We start from the raw sequence: 17,370 nt of genomic DNA on the forward strand, positions 1-17,370 counted from the left end.
TCACCTGCTTATCAATATGATATAAATACCATCAAAGTGATGAGCTGGAAATTTCCAAAGATCAAGTTCCCTTTGTAAAGTTTACATTGCTCTGGTACAAAAACAAGTATGTACAGGGTAATGCAAATTAGGTTTACAATTGTGAGTACTGTGAAACACAGAGTTTATTCTTGTATTACCATTTATTGATTATTGTATTATTTTTCCATATGAACAACTATAAACCTATGTTTACCCCACCCTGTATTGTTGTTCATCTCATGTGACAGGAACTGTTTCCTTTGATCCTTCAAATAGGACTTGAAAAATAATGTTAGATCAGTAACTACATGTGCCAGTTGCTAAATTAATCTGCTGTAACAATGGTGCTACATTTGGCACAACATCTATGATTGGAGCTACTACTTAGTTGATTTTATTAGGCCACCATCATCCATAGTAATCTATCCAAATATTTTAGGGAATAGGCTGCTGAATTACATGGAAATCTGGCAAGGACTACCACATTTATCTTTAAATATCTGAGAGTGATACTGACCGGCCTATTCCTTTGAAAGTATGTTATTGGTTTTTGTTTAATATTATTTTCTGGGAAGTATATAATTTCAGAGGCTTCCAATGGGCCTTCCCCTCTATACTAACTCTTACCACACAGGCTATGGGGATTGATTTTTAGAATTCTATCAGCTGCCAGGTATATTCATTCCAGTTACATTCAGAGATCCGGGACTTGGCCACTGGGTTCATTCATAGGCTCATTGGATACACAGTGAGCCAGACCTGTTACAGGGCTTCATTTATAACATCCATTCTAATAGGAGGGAAATGGTGGTGCTTTGGGTCTATGCATTAATGCCAACTCAGACTCATATTCAATAATCCTCAAAAAGTGGGGCTATTTTTTTCTCTATCTATAGTTACTCAATATATGGTTGTCAGTACTCTTAGGAGAGGATTGGAGAAAAAACTGGGGGCACTTTTACTTAATATACTTGTGATGTTGTTCCCTTATCCTTACTTATGGTGTCAAACTCCCATTCATGGATCTGAATGGATCCTGAATCTGAAAACTGACTCTGATCTGGAAACTTTTGTTGGTGTGGTTGCATTCAGTCTCCTGATCATTCATTGTTTCTTTTGATTGTAAAAATTAATCAATACCTTGTTAGCTTCCCATACAATTTACCTATGGAAAGTATTATCTTACATTAACCATCTCCATCTCTCTGTACAGATCAGGCCCTAAATTTTCCTATCACCTCAACTTGCTGTTCACTGTGACAGCTGTGTCCCTCTTGCTTTGACAGTAATGTGCCACTACTTGGACACTTTTATTTCAGCACACTCTCCTACTTTTTGCTATCAGGGACACTGGTTCTGTCACAGCCTCTTACAGTCAGCCTGATCTACAAAAAAGAGACACACAAGCTTCTGAGTGATCCTAGTGCTTTTCTCACCAGTGCAATTCTATTGCTTTAGTGAATAAGCTGTGCTTCTGGCTCTTTCTTAGTAATAGCTTTCTGATAGATTTTTCTGATCTTATGCAGTATATCATTACAGCATGTCCATTTATTTAAGCCCTTTCATGTCTTATTCCTCTAACTGTTGCACAATTCTGGCATTTTTATTTGACATATATGGGCTATCACTTCTTCAAACTCTCAAAGTACCATCCCAGCAATGTAATTTGTACTGTCTCCTAGGGTCCTTGCCAGCACCTTAAATATAGAAGAATGTTTTACATTGACAAAGTCTCTGACATTTGACTCTAGATTCTGTACCCCTCATTCCATCACCTTCAAAATCCAGTTCCATTTATACTACCTTGGCTCCTAGTTTGCCTATGAAACAGATCTCTAGCTCCTTTGGTATATAGTCTCTTCTGTCCTTTAGCTAAGTGAGCAATTCCCCACTGGACTCTGCCGATACTTTACCCTTAATAATGGTCTGTTCATCTGGAGGGAGATGCAGGTAGATGCTTGAGTTGTGGGCAGGGTGGGGGTTGGGATAGGCGGGAACCCTGACTTTGAAACGACTTAAATCATTGGAATATTCTACATGACCTCCAGGCAAAGAAAGGCTCCTTTAAAATAGAACCACTATCTTCTAATAAAGGGGTTACTTCCAGTAGCTAAGAGGATTCAGGGGAAAATGAAACTTCAAGGTTCTCAACTACATCTAATTAATTATTTTCCTTCCAAACCTAAAGGGAATATGCCTTCATCATTAGAAACCTGACCTTGGTTTAGGAGACTTGCTGGGGCTGAAAATTCACTTTCTCTGAAACTCTACTAGTCTTATGATTAAGTTTTGAACCTAGTCCTCTACTCTGTCTGCCCTTCAATGGAAGCCAGTTAAGCCTTCTGAAGCACCACCAAGTGTGTTTCTGGTATTCAGATTTTGCCCTGAACTGGTAGTTAATCACCTGAACTTGTCATTATCTCTCTTCAGTTAAGACAAAATGGTTAAGTAAACCCCGCTCAATTCACAGTGCTCACACTTTCCATTTTCCTTATGCCATTGTTTCAGAAATAATTATATAGCCAGAGTGTCTCCTTCCACCAGTACTGCATCATAGTTCACTACTGAAGACAATTTTGGCTATTATCAAATGGCAGACTATTTGTTTTCTACTTACCACAAGCTATGGAGTACTCATTCCAAAGTTATCTAAAGATGAGACTTCTCTAAAGTTATCATCTTATAACACAGTAAAGATGAAGTTTACATCTGTAATGGCCCTTCAGAGTTGTCCCGGTTGAAATAAGGGAACTGGGCCTTTGCATCCTTGCTTCACTCAGTCATTGGAGGGGATGATATAATTTTAGAAAGGGAGTTCTCTGTGGCTAAGATCAATGTCAAGGAAAAGACTCAGCTGTGAGTTGTCAGCCACAGACATTCCCAGTAGTTGGAGAATGTGTGAGTTATTAAAGCATCAATTATCTATTATAGAATAAACAGAAAATGACAAGTGTATCTGTACATCGTTTGGTAAAGAATGTGCTTATATAGTCACCACACCTTTCAAGCAATACAGCACTGTGCGAACTAGAGAAACCTTCATAAGCCCCACACAGTTACAAACTCCATTTCCACAGTTCCAGTTCACTATGCAACTTCTAACACCACACTTTGTTTTTAAATTTTATATAAATTGAATCAAAATACTATCTTTGTATGTATAACTTGCTTTACTCAACATTATGACTATGGGATCTATTCAGTAATTGAGTACATGAATAGTTCATTAAATTCATATGTTATTGTATAATATTCCTTTAAATGAAGGTATAACAGTTTATTATTATATATTGACTAATATATTTATTGTTTCTAGTTTTATTGTTATTAATAGAGGTGCTATGTACACAATCATATATTTTGGAGAAAATGTGTATACATGTAGTTCTGTTGTGGTCATCTTAAACTATAATCAGTATTTATTCACTATTGTATTCTTTCTAGTTTATTATCTTCTAAATAATTATTTTTTATTTTAACTCTTTTCTGATTCCAGACACCTCATTTCTGAATTTTTCTACCACTCATTTGTTATGATTTTCCTTCATTTTTATATCTTTTAAAAATGTTGTTTAGCTTAATTATGGGCATGTCTTTAGACATACTTTCATTATGTGGTTGTTGTTTTATTCCTCCTTACTCTTTTTCTTGTAGTTATTTTATATTGTATATTTTATTTAATAATATACTCCATTTTAGAATAAAAGACATTTACAGAAAGCTTTGGAAACTTCCCATGGCTCCTCCTTCTGCTGTTTTTCTATAGTGCTCAAATGTATGGCAGCTTATTTTCTGAGATATTCTGGCTCTAGAATTCACTTACTGTTGTTTCAAACATAGCTTTTTTTTAAATGTCATCACCACTCTTCTTGTCATTCTCAATTTTGATTCTGCTCCTAGAACTTGTTCTATTCTCTAGGCCCTGCCCCAAATCCTGCTCTGGTGGGTCAGTCTTCACATACATAAGGTGACATCGCTGATTATTCCCTCGGGAGACATTAATAAAGTGGGGTTAATGGACTGAGTTGTAGAAAAACTTACAATGTTTAACTATATTGATATGTAATGCCCATTCTATCTCGAGATATTTTGTGTCACTCTGCTCCCCTATCAGCAGGTACCGTCTCACCACATCCATGAAGGGACTAAGTGTTGCTCTTTTTCTCTGTCTGCCCATTTAACAAAAGGTGGTTTTCCACTGCTGTTTTAATTTGCATCTCAACCTCAACCTCTCTTTATGAAAACACTAACAAATATGGCTATTTACCTAACCAACTTATCCATCAGTTGTTCTATTTAATGTTTAGGAAAAACGTAGCATGTTCAATTTGAAAACTCTAAAGCGATGATTTTCAACTGATGTGCTGCAAGAATTTTTAAAATGTGCAATGCCTGGGTGTTTAGTCAGGGGCATTGCCCTGTTTTTCATTATATTGTCAAATTTAAAAATGATAACAGCCAACACAACAATAGGTATCTGGTGTGAATGAATCAAAATTACACTTTTCTTTGGTCAGATAAGAAATATATTTTTTGGTGTGCTGAGAATTTTAGTAATTAGTTTATGTGTACCATGATGTGAAACGGGTTGAAAATCACTGTTCTAAAGATTGAATAAACTCTTAGATATTTGATAAAACACCAAAACCCAGATTGAGTGTGCCTGGTTTTCTTTCACTATTCATATCAGAATTAAAGGTTTCCTCCACACTTTTGTCTTTATGTTGCTCTTGCTCTTCTCCCACCTGATGACACAACCCTGTGTATTGAGTTTCCCCCCCCAAGTTATTTATATTTTCTGTAAAAGATAAATATGTTTTTCATTTTCACCAATAACTTTATTGATTTGGATATTTTGAGGATGTCAGCCATCTTCCATGTGGTGTAGAACATTGATTGTTCTCAATTAATGTCTCGATTTGATCACTATCAACTTCAACGGTCTATCCCACCATGAACATCGTCCAGTGAGAGATCTCCAGCACAAAGCTTCACAAACCACTTTCAACACATTCAATCAGTCGCAGCACCTGCTCTATACATTGCATAAATCTTTTTTTGCATTTCAGTTGCACTAGTAGAGCCATCTTACGGGGGAAAAATGAATTTTTTGGCCAACCCTATAGTTTCAATAGACGCTTCCTCTTTTATGCCACATAACACTTTTTACACTAAATCCTGTTTCTCTATCACTTCACTTAAAACCCAACACACAAACATACATAGAGACACTCACAGATATATTATTTTCTCATAGAATTTTTTTAACTTTTAAAGTCTGAACACTCTACAATTTTAGGATAGATTCTAAAGCTTCTTTTTTTAAATTGTTTTGTTTTAAATTTTTATTTTATTGATTATGCTATTACAGTTGTCCTGATTTTCCCCCCTTTACTTCCCTCCATCCAGCACCCCCACTTTCTCAGGCAATACCCAAATACTCACACCATTGTTCACATTCATGGGTCCTGGGTATAAGTTCTTTGACTATTCCATTTTCTATACTATATTTTACACCCCCATGGCTATTCTGTAACTATGTATTTATACCTTTCTAATATATAAAGGTTTTATTTTATTTTATTTATTTATTTTCACTTTGCAATCCAGGAATCATAAGAAAATACAGTGATTTATCTGAAGGAGCAAACGGGTTTGGAAGGTAGAGCCTGTGCTACAAGCAAACCAGCAGGAATGAAATTAGAACTCAGAAAATGATTTATCAGACACTGCTTGGTACTTTTCATGGTTACTATCAGTATTCAGCAATAATTCTTTGAAGTAGAAATCATTATTATTCCCATTTTACATAAGAGAAAACTGAGACTTATAAGCATTATGTAATCTGCCCAAGAACACAGAGGTGTTAAATCACTCTTACACATTAAAATCAAAACCACAGAGAACATTTATCTGTTTTTTATTAATGATGCTGTTTAGGCTTTGATAAAATAGCATCTCAGTTTTCATCAGACACTATGATAAAATATTAAAAAAAACTATTTTATTTTAAATAGTGTTTTAGCTAACCATGCTCTGTAGAAGTAAATAAACTCTTTTTAAATTCCTATTTCCTCATTGGGGCACACTTCCTTAATTATCTTATGTGAGTAAGGAATTTTCAAATACCCTTCATGGATATAATTGAGACATTTCTTAAGTGAGCAGATTTAGAGAGTTAAATTCTATTTTTTTATTTTTATTTACTTATATTTATTGGTATTCAGGGTCTGCAGACTTAAAATATTCTTAAAATTACCTTATTAGAATGCATTTTTAATGACATGTTAAAATTAAATTGATTCATGTGCATTGTAATAACTTCATATTCTAAAATTTGATTACAACAGGTCATAACATGTTTTCATTTAAGTATGTTCTATTCTCAAGTCCATGAATGTTACCAGCCAGTGGCACAGAAGGGTGAATGCATAGGTGTGTGTCGGAGTGGGACGCATGCTTCTGGAAGGCTCGTTTGTTTTCGTGCCCTGTCTGCTTCTATAGTAGGCCTAGACAGAATAACGTAACATTTTGATGAGAAATTGCTTAAAATTTACTAAGTTTATCATTAGTTGAAGATTTCTCCCTTCTTAACACACCCCTCCCTTCTGTAACAAAAGGCCCTACTTAATTTAACAGGTTAGTTAATTTCAGTACAACACAAGGAGAAAAGAGGCAGATTTTCTTCTATGAAAGAAATTTTCTGTATTACCAAGGTATGTTATTTTAATTTTTAAAGTTTAAATTCAGCTAAATTGTACTGATTTTATTCAATAAAGAGCAATTTAATAACAATAAAAGAAATCACCCATGTTGAGACTATTTTATATTTTATTTTTATTTAAATTTTTTAATTTTTCAATGACAGTTGACATATTAGCTTCAGGAGTACAACATAGTGATTTGACATCTCTATACTTTATAAAGTATAAAATCACCCCAATAAGTCTAGTTCACATCTGGCACGATACATAGTTAGTACACTATAACTGACTAGATTCCCTATGCTGTACTTTACATCCCATGACTGTTTTTATTACTGGCAATTTGTACTTTGGAAAGGGGGTCGAAGGAAGGAGTGAGACTATTTTGAAAACACAACAATAAACAAAGGAAAACCAAAAAAGCCTGCTAGCTTTAATTTTATTCTTTACATTCTTTATTACATAGGTTAATTACAGAGTACCTGTTTCTTTTTAAAATTAGTTTGAAATGGAATTAAATTGGTCACTATTTTTAGCATATTTTTGTATTTAATAATGAGTTAATTCTTTTTCTCCAGCATTCTGACTACTGTCATAATTTTGTTCATTCAGTGTTCTGGTGAGAAAAGTAGTAAGTAGTATCGGCCATTCAAACAAACAAACAAAAAATAAATAGACAGATATATGATAGGTAGATAGATAAATAACTTCATAAATAAATATCTTTTAGCAGAGTTTGATATGGGAGACTCCATTTTTTGTGTGTGATTTCCTAGTTGTTTCAATTTTTTATAATAAATCAGCATTACTTTTGTATTTAGTAAAACAAAATATGAGTAAAATACAAAAAATAATTTTTAAAGATTTTACCCATTTATTTTTAGAGAGAGAGGAAGGGAGAGAGAAAAAGAAGGAGAGAAATCGAAGTGTGAGAAAAACATTAGTTGCCTCTTTCACATGCCCCAACCAGGGACCAGGCCTGCAACTGATGCACGTGCTCTGATGGGGGAATCGAACCTACAACTTTTCAGTCTGCAGGATGATGCCCAGTCAACGGAAACACACCGATTAGGGTGCTGTAAATATTTTTAAATAAATGAAAATGACTGATGAAATATAAGGAGATAAAATTAAGAATAATGTTCTGGGAGAGCTTCAGCATGTCTGTATTTATGTCAATAAATCATTTCCCAGTACAGTTTCATTGAGGCTGAAATATCTTAATTAGGAGGGGATAGAATTTTGTCCCTGATGCCAGTTTCGATTATGTTCTTTTGTCATCAGTTTTTGTGGCTCCAGCTTCCATTTTCCCTTTTCAGTATCTCCTTGTCCTGGCTNCAGGCCTGCAACTGATGCATGTGCTCTGATGGGGGAATCGAACCTACAACCTTTCAGTCTGCAGGATGATGCCCAATCAACGGAAACACACTGATTAGGGTGCTGTAAATATTTTTAAATAAATGAAAATGACTGATGAAATATAAGGAGATAAAATTAAGAATAATGTACTGGGAGAGCTTCAGCATGTCTGTATTTATGTCAATAAATCATTTCCCAGTACAGTTTCATTGAGGCTGAAATATCTTAATTAGGAGGGGATAGAATTTTGTCCCTGATGCCAGTTTCGATTATGTTCTTTTGTCATCAGTTTTTGTGGCTCCAGCTTCCATTTTCCCTTTTCAGTATCTCCTTGTCCTGGCTTATTACTAATATCAGAGATTTCTGCTCACACAAAGTGTTATTATTTTGACTTAGAAAAAACCTGTTCTACTTCCATAAAAGCTCTACAACTCCATTTCTATTTTCCTGATTTCATCTCTAATTTTAATTGAATAAGCCGTTGCTAAATCATTCATTTTTCAGGAAGGAAAGACTACCGGTACAATTCCTTTGGAAGGTGGATGTACTCTGTTTGACTATGACTCCATGTCAAAAGTGCATTGTGAAATATTCTATTTCATGTATTGAACATCTTCATAAATTTCCACCCCACTATTCTCTGAATGCCCTGCCTTCACTGATGACACCTTTTCCTCCACAGTGATTTGCACAACATTCAGCCCTGAGTTTGAAGCTTTTTAGGCTTCTGGGATTTTTCTTTCACTACTTAATAGAAAATCACACCAGAAGTTTTGTACTCTTGACTTCAAAAATCTAGTCAATAATTAGTGTAAAAATATCCTGAAATATTTTATTTGGAGCTTAATTTTTTTACTATTAATACTTGACATTGAGTAAGAGTTGGTCTGGAAAAGGGTTTCTGTGGAATTTAATAAAATATTACATTAATGCAGCAACTCATAATTTTAGTTTCCAAGAAGTTTAAATATTTGCCACCTTTTCAGTGCTGATTTTTAGTTTTAGTCTAGGGTGATGATACTGTAACCTGTAATATCCATTACTTTTCAAATATATGGACAAGTATAAGATGAATTTTCAAAAATATTTTATGGTTGGAGACTGTAATGCACAAAAGGGATGTATGTGTACATGTATATATACACACATACACACATAAATATATACATAAATAAATATGTATTTATATTTGACTTTCTATATACTATTAAAAGTCCCCCAAATCTGTGGTTATTTTAGTTTCCTTTTCTGATAAATTCTTAAAGATAAGTATTTCAACATCATTAATTTTTCATTACATTTGCTTCTCTGATGTGTTTTTTTTTTATTTTCTTCATGAGACAGTATCACCTTTTGATGGTGCTCTTGTCCTTGAGGTTCACTTTACATGATATTGTTGTTGTCCCAGGTGTCACATTATTTGTTAAATTTATGACTTTTAAGCTATTATCTTCATTTTGATTTTGTTACATGTCACAGCCAGGGTGATCACACATCTAACTAGCTGCGAACAGCCGCATGGTGTGCCTGGTGTGTGAGCGCAGTGAGCACCTCCCTTTGTTCTTGATTGACCTCCTCTCGATTTACCAAAGAAAATGGTCTCTTTTCCTACAAAAAGCTCATATTCTGATTTTGATTTTCTTCGTAATATGGGAATCTTTACTTTAACGGAGTCGATTATCCTGCTTAAAATGTATTTTGATGATTCATGTGCTGTTTTTTCTTTCTTCTTCGTTGATTACAGTATTCTTCATATTTTGTGAAAGATTTTTGGTTTTTTCATATCTTTCCACTTTTTTCAGGCTTGAACACTGTCTTCAATGCCTACTTTTATGAAATAAGTCAATCTATATAGTTTTCTTTGTTTCTCCATTATGCAACTATTGTATTAAAACTATTCTTTTTATTATGGAATAAAAAATAAATATTCTGCCCTGGCTGGTGTAGCTCAATGGATTGAGTGCGGGCTGTAAAACAAAGGGTTCCTGGTTCGATTCCTGGTCAGGGTACATGCCTAGGGTGCAGGCTAGGTCCCCAGTGGGGGCCACGTGAGAGGCAACCACACACTTTGTTTCTCTAACTCTCTTTCTCCTTCTCTTCCCCTCTCTCTAAAAATAAATAAATATATATTTTAAAATTTAAAATAAAAATAATATTCAACTACCACTTTAATACATTTCCATTTATTATAATATTAAAATAAAATGATTAGCATTGTATTTTTTTACTTATTTGTTTTATTTAATTATTGTTCAAGTACAGTTTTCTGTCTTTTGCTCCCGTCCCAGCCCCCCCCCACCAGTGCTCCCTGCCTCCCTCCCATTCCCCTCCCCACCTTAGTTTTTATCCAGGTGTCCTTTATAGTTGTTCCTGTGAATCCTTCCCCTTCTCCCCTGAAATTCTCTCCCCTGTCCCCTCTGGTCCCTGTCAGCCCGTTCTGTATTTCAGTGTCTTTGGTTATATTTCAGTTGCTTGTTTGTTTTGTTGTTTATGTTCCTGTTAAAGGTGAGATCTTTGCAACAGCATGGATGGAACTGGAAAGCATTATGCTGAGTGAAATAAGGCAGGCGGTGAAAGCATTCTGTTTTTTATTTAGCAAATAAATAAAATACCTTTATTTGAAATTGAGTTCCCTCTCTCTCTCTCTCTCTTTAAATATTTTCCTCTTGTGTTTGCTGTGGTAGTTTAGAAGTACAACACTAGTCTTTTTTTGCCTCATCAAAAGCTTAGTCTTTCTATGTGAAAGCTTAAAACATTTGGTCTTTATTTTTTGAATGTAAAAATGTTATCGGATATATCCAAGTAAAATCTGGGTGTTTTTCTTCCCTCCCTCCCATTAACCCTACATAAAACTCTATTTATTCTTACTAGGACAATCAGCATTCTACTCAGGGATGATTTCTCCTACCATTTCTTTAATTTTTAGATCTCACTATATTATTTTTCTTCCAGGAAAAATATTACCTGCATGTTATTGTTCTTGAATCTTTCTCTGAAGGTTCTAGTAAATATGGGGATTGCATATTATGTTTCCCTTTCCTTGATAATCAAAGCCTAGTGTCAGTTGCCTGTAGGGTGCCTGCGGAGAGTTCTTTGTAACTTTTTACATAATTTTATCTAGCTCAGCTTATTTTTAGCTATTGAGGAGCGGAGGGTAAGTATGTCAGGGCCAGAACTAGAACACCTATAGTCAGTTAATTTTTCAAAAATATTTATTGCAACAGTTTCTAATAGTTTCTGCTTTTAAAAACCTTACTGTTTCATGGAGAATGCAGATAATTTGAGAAAATAGCATTCTGTGTCTGTCATAGAATTTACTAGTTCATAAATGGACTAGTTCTAGAAATGGACTAAAAAATGGTTAAAAATCTTTGTGTATCTTAAATTTACTTTCTCACAATTCTCTACAGAATTACTTTGGCAACAGAGTATAATTAAGATACATGGTTCTGAATTTCTGGCATAAATTATTATCTCTGGGATTGGTCATTAAAATATTGATGAAAACTTCGAATATGCCATGCTTTCTTTCTTAAAAATATAACAAATTTTAATTTGCCTTGTGTCTTTATATACACATTTAGAGATTTATGACTATAAAGTGATGTAGTTTTTTTCGAAGAGAAACGTAGAGGGAGGGAGCTAGCCATTTTTCAGGGAAGTCTGCAAAGTAAGTCTGCAAACATTTAATTAAAACAAACAAATATAAGAGAAATGTAGAAGGGAAAAATGAGTCAAAGTCTCAATGACTCAAAAATGAGTCATACATATTTAAGTAAAACAAACAGCTATAGCATACATTTATCCGTAAATAAATTACTAACTAATAGATTTTTTTGTAAGCAGTTACAGTTAATATATCTTTCAACACATCAAGGAGTTAGCAGTTAGAATTGACTAAGCATTCCACTGTGTCTGTATTCTTCTCAGTCCGTGAATTTAGGTTAAGTCAGGCAGTAATGAATATCTATTCCAATTACAGACAAGCATTGTTGAAATGTCCTTTGCAGTGTTGTCGTAGTTTATATTCTAGAACTGGATGAGTAACATAAGAACTTTGTCTTTACAAATACCTTCTGAAGTCAATATATTTCCCATTTAAAAGTTAAGTAAGTTATTCACTAATTAATAGAATTACAGTTATGCCTATATTCTTTATAATGTGGTTTAAATATTCAAATTGTAATAAGTTGTATTAATTACATCTGGTGTTATGATGCAGGGAAAGGCTTACTACAGATCAACAGTTTCTGGTTCAGAAAGACTGTAAAAACAAAAACAAAAGAGCATTGATATGGTTTAGCATAACCATAATTTAGCATTCTTATGGTTTTACTGAAGATGTTCTGATTTTGGCTATTGCTTTGTGAAGATTTTACCATGTGTCTTAAGGTACTTAGAAGGCCTTAGTTCTCCTGATCCTTGGGAAACATATGACCTATATTATGACCTATATTATTCATTGCTATCCTTGAATTATGATTAGGGCCTTTTGGTTCTCTTTATTCATCTTAAACATCGATCTCAGAAGGAAGATACCAGTCAGGGTTTCTTAGCCTTGGCACTACTGACATTGTGGATGTAAAAATCACTTGTGATGGGCCATCTTAAGCATTGTTAGATGTTTAGCAGCATCCCTGGCTTCTACTCACTACATGCCAGTAACATCTCCCCACCCCAGCAAGACAACCAAAAATGTTTCAAAAGATTGTCAAATGTCCCATGGTGGGTAGGGTGCCTACAAAACTGCCCTAAATTAAGAACAACTAATCTAAAGGAAGAAAGCTGGGTCCTGTTAGGGAATATGTTGCTGGGGAATATATGTCCATAGCAGCAGAACAGTAGAGCAGAAATAGTACAGAGTATTAGTAGAAACAACAGAACAAAATGGTGGCACAGGTAGTGCTTACTATGTGCTAGGGACCACTATACGCCTTTCACCTGTACTGAACTTAGCACTGAACAACAACTTAGCACTCTCAACAGCTTATCCTTTAGGTAATATTATATGTATTTGCACATGAGGAAACTGAGGAATAAAAGTTTAATTGCCTGATGTCATAACTAGTAAGTGGTTCCATGCACCTCATATCCAGTTCTATTGTTTCCCCTGTTTTACATTAGTACAGTATGTCTGTGTCAAATAATGAAAAAATAGTAGTATACTATGATTCACAAAACTTCATTCATCATACATCATTGTTTTATTTTGGGATTTTACCTAATGTCCTTTTTTACTTTCAGTCTCATCTGTATTACATTTAGTCATCACATCTCGTTCTTCACTTCTCTAGAGTAGAATAGTTTCTCAGATTTTCCTTGTTTTTATGACCTTCACTGTTGGAGGCATACTAGTCACGTATTCTATAGAACTTCCATCAACTGGAGTTTGTTTGATGATTTTCTCAAGAGTATATTGGGATCATGGGCTTTGGGAACACAGATTACAGAGATAAACTGACCTTTACATCACATCATATCAAAAAGACATGCTACCTGTCAATGTGGGTTATCACTGTTTATGCCAACCTCACTCACCTGGATGAGATAGTGTTTGTCAGATTTCAGTAAAGTCACTCTTTCTCATTTGTTTGTTTAAGTTGCTCTTTTAAAAGTACAAAATTACTCTTTTTTTCTCTCATTTTATTACCACACTCTTTGGAAGGAGGTCACTATGTGCAGCCCTGAATTAAAGAGTGGAAAGTTATGCTCCAGTGTAAATTTATCTAATTTATGCACATGAAGTACTTAGAATCCTTCTGCCTGTGATATTAGTTTAATCTCCCAATTCTTATTTTTAAAATTATTTGGCTAAAAAGTATGAACTCACAGATATTTATTGCATACTTTGGGTTACAATCCAGTACTTTACTTTTTTTCATTACTCAAATTCTTCAGGTTTGGACATTGAGAACTCTTTCAGTTGACACCAATTTTCCTTTGATATACTCCCATTGTGTGTGTGTGTGTGTGTGTGTGTGTATGTTGTGTTTTAAGCATTTCATTAATTTCTGGTATTATAAGATGTTCCATTTTCATTTTTTATATTCCCTGCTTCAGCCTTAGAATCAGCCATTTTTCCTGCTTGATTTTATTGGACATGGTATTGGAGAGCAAGATCTGTGTACTGAGCATGCTCTTTGCTACTAGAGAACTCTTGCTTCTGGGCCTTCTCAACGGACAGAGCCAGGGAATATCTGTATGTATACTGTGTTGGTCTCGGCATACTTATTGTGAAGCTACTGGCTAGGAATGCCTGGAGCACTCACCTGGGCATGTAGTACTTGTTGACAGCGCCCACAGACATTTCCCCAAACAGAGCCCATATTGTGGCTGGATGAGCCGTTTTGATTCTCATCATTGTGATTACAAGAAACACCTCAGCAACATTCACCCAGTATACTTATCAATTTACCCTAGGTAGTACAGACTTTCTCCTAGACCTATATCAAGAAGTTTTATAGCTTGCATTGTGCAATTAAATATGTGATCCTTTTTGGATTAATTTTTATATAAAGTATAAGTTTGGTGCTTAAATTCTTTTGAGTATAGACATCTAATAACTTCAGCACTATTTGTTGAAAAGACTATGCTTTCTTCTTCATTAAANCATGTACTTGTTGACAGCGCCCACAGACATTTCCCCAAACAGAGCCCATATTGTGGCTAGATGAGCCCTTTTGATTCTCATCATTGTGATTACAAGAAACACCTCAGCAACATTCACCCAGTATACTTATCAATTTACCCTAGGTAGTACAGACTTTCTCCTAGACCTATATCAAGAAGTTTTATAGCTTGCATTGTGCAATTAAATATGTGATCCTTTTTGGATTAATTTTTATATAAAGTATAAGTTTGGTGCTTAAATTCTTTTGAGTATAGACATCTAATAACTTCAGCACTATTTGTTGAAAAGACTATGCTTTCTTCTTCATTAAAATTTCATTGCATGTTTGTCAAAATAAGTTGAGTATATTTCTATGGATCTGTTTCTTCTGGCCTATCTATTATTTCCATTGATCTATGTGTTTATTCTTTCACCAACATCCTGCTCTTCAATGATGGAGCTTTGTAGTAAGGATTGATACTGGCTAATGTGAGTCTTCCAACTTTGTTCTTTTGTGAGGTATTGTGTGAGGTATTCTAGGTGTTTTGTCTTTCCATACAAAGTTTGGAATCAGTCTGTTGATATCTACAAAGTAACTCATTAGTTTTTTTGAAATTGTATTGAATCTACTGATCCAATTGGCAAGAACTAAAATTGTAATAATGAGTCTATAACACAACATTTTCTATTGTTTGATGATGAGTCTATAACACAACATTTTCTATTGTTTCTATCTATCTATTTACATGTTTTATTTTTTCATCAGTGTTTTGTAGTTTTCCATATAAAGATAGTATTTTGTAAGGTTTTATTACTTATTTTGTAAGATTTATTATTAAAATTTTTTCATTTTCAATGCTATAGTAAATAGTATTTTTTTTTAATTTCAATTTCTAATTTTTTGTTATTACTATATGAGGAAAGAATAGACTTTTATATATTAACCTTGTAGCAGCCTATGACCTTGCTATTCACACTTAGTATTTCCAGGTGCTATTTTTATCCTTTATAGTGTTTTATGTAGATAGTCATTTCATTTGAATAAATACAGATTCCCTAGGAAACATAGTCTGTCAGGTAAATACCAGATGTCTTGACATTGAATTAACTCAAGTCAAAGGCCATGGGAAGCTAATAGTTCTAGACACTGTTCTTTAGTCTTGTTCAGTGTGGCTTAAAGCATTCAATCTTATTTTATGAGGAAATGATCTTTGGGGGTTAACTTGAGAGAAATCAATATGTCAAAGCTTGTGGTGTGCCCTTGAATCGGTGTTTAAAAAGAACTGCAGGTAGAATACAAGATGAGTGAACAAAAACTCATGGCCTTCCTTTTCAATTTGGCCGTCCAAAATTTAGATCACTCTGTATCACAATCATGAGTCTTTCCACGGGAAAGGGGGCATATTCCAAACCTACATTTCAGAGAATTTCATTAGATATGTAGTTAAGTCAAAATACAGATGAGAAACCTGAGAATTATTAAGGCCCATATGAGGTGTCATGTATCTCAGAAAGAAAATATGATGTGTGGTTTAACTAAATATCTTACCCGATGGTAAGTGGTAAATGGGATTAGTGTACTGAAGAAACAAGGTAGCCAGAGAAGAGCACAGACCAGTACCAGCCTTTATGATTAAACGTATTTAGCAATCAGAGAGTGCATAACTCAGTATATTATAACCTGTTTTTTGAACCAAGTGTTCAAAGCAATCAGAGAGTAATTAACTCAGTATATTATAACCTGTTTTTTGAACCAAGTGTTCTAAAAAGAAAATTTTTGAAAATCATATTTTTATTTTTTTATTTTTAAATGTTATAGCTTTTGGTACAACAAATAACAAAACATTGTTCCTTCTCTATTTGACTTTGGTACTAATACAACAGAGGGAACAAAACAGAACAGACTGTAACACAAACTTCCATATGGAAAAACATTTCCATGACTCTTGGTCCTTTAACCGTATAAAGGATGTGGAATGTATTAGTTATTTTAGGGAGACAATAGAGGCTGGGCAACTGGTTAAAAGATTTCCCTGGAAAGAGCTATTGCTGAGCTGTGAATTCTTACTTTGTGGGCAGGCAAGGGTGAGAGTGAGTATGTGTGAGTGTGTGAGTATGAGTGTGTGTGTTTCTTCATATTAATCCTGTGATGGAGGCTCCTATGCAACATATTAGAAAAATATGAAATATGATTCCCATAGTTAGAATACCAAGAAAACAGGTGAGAAAAAAATGATGTTGTCTGTAACCACAGTATAGAGGTGACTTCACTATAATTAGCCTTTGAAATAAGATTGAAGGTTGGTTAATAGATTGGTTTGAATATGTTAAGTTTCTGAATTGGGATTGTGTTTGTAACTGATTGACATTATTCATGTTTGTTATCTTCTAAAAATTATTAGAGAAGTTATCAGCTTGTTGAAGTTTTTATCCATTGTAGGGGAAGATTACTCTATAAGAATAACTTTTAAATGGTAGTGAGTGACAATGTAAAGTTTAAAAGTAAACATGAGAAACATTTTTCTTTCTTTCTCTCCTTTTCTTTCTTTCTTTCTTTCTTTCTTTCTTTCTTTCTTTCTTTCTTTCTTTTTCTTTCTTTCCTTCTTTCTTTGTGATATCCCTGTTCAATGTAGTTATATATATTTATTGGAGTCTTGTATACTAATATTGTATTTT

The sequence above is a fragment of the Sturnira hondurensis genome, unplaced genomic scaffold, assembly GCF_014824575.4.
Source record: "Sturnira hondurensis isolate 20B ecotype Veracruz unplaced genomic scaffold, ASM1482457v3 Scaffold0025370, whole genome shotgun sequence".
NCBI lineage: Eukaryota > Metazoa > Chordata > Mammalia > Chiroptera > Phyllostomidae > Sturnira > Sturnira hondurensis.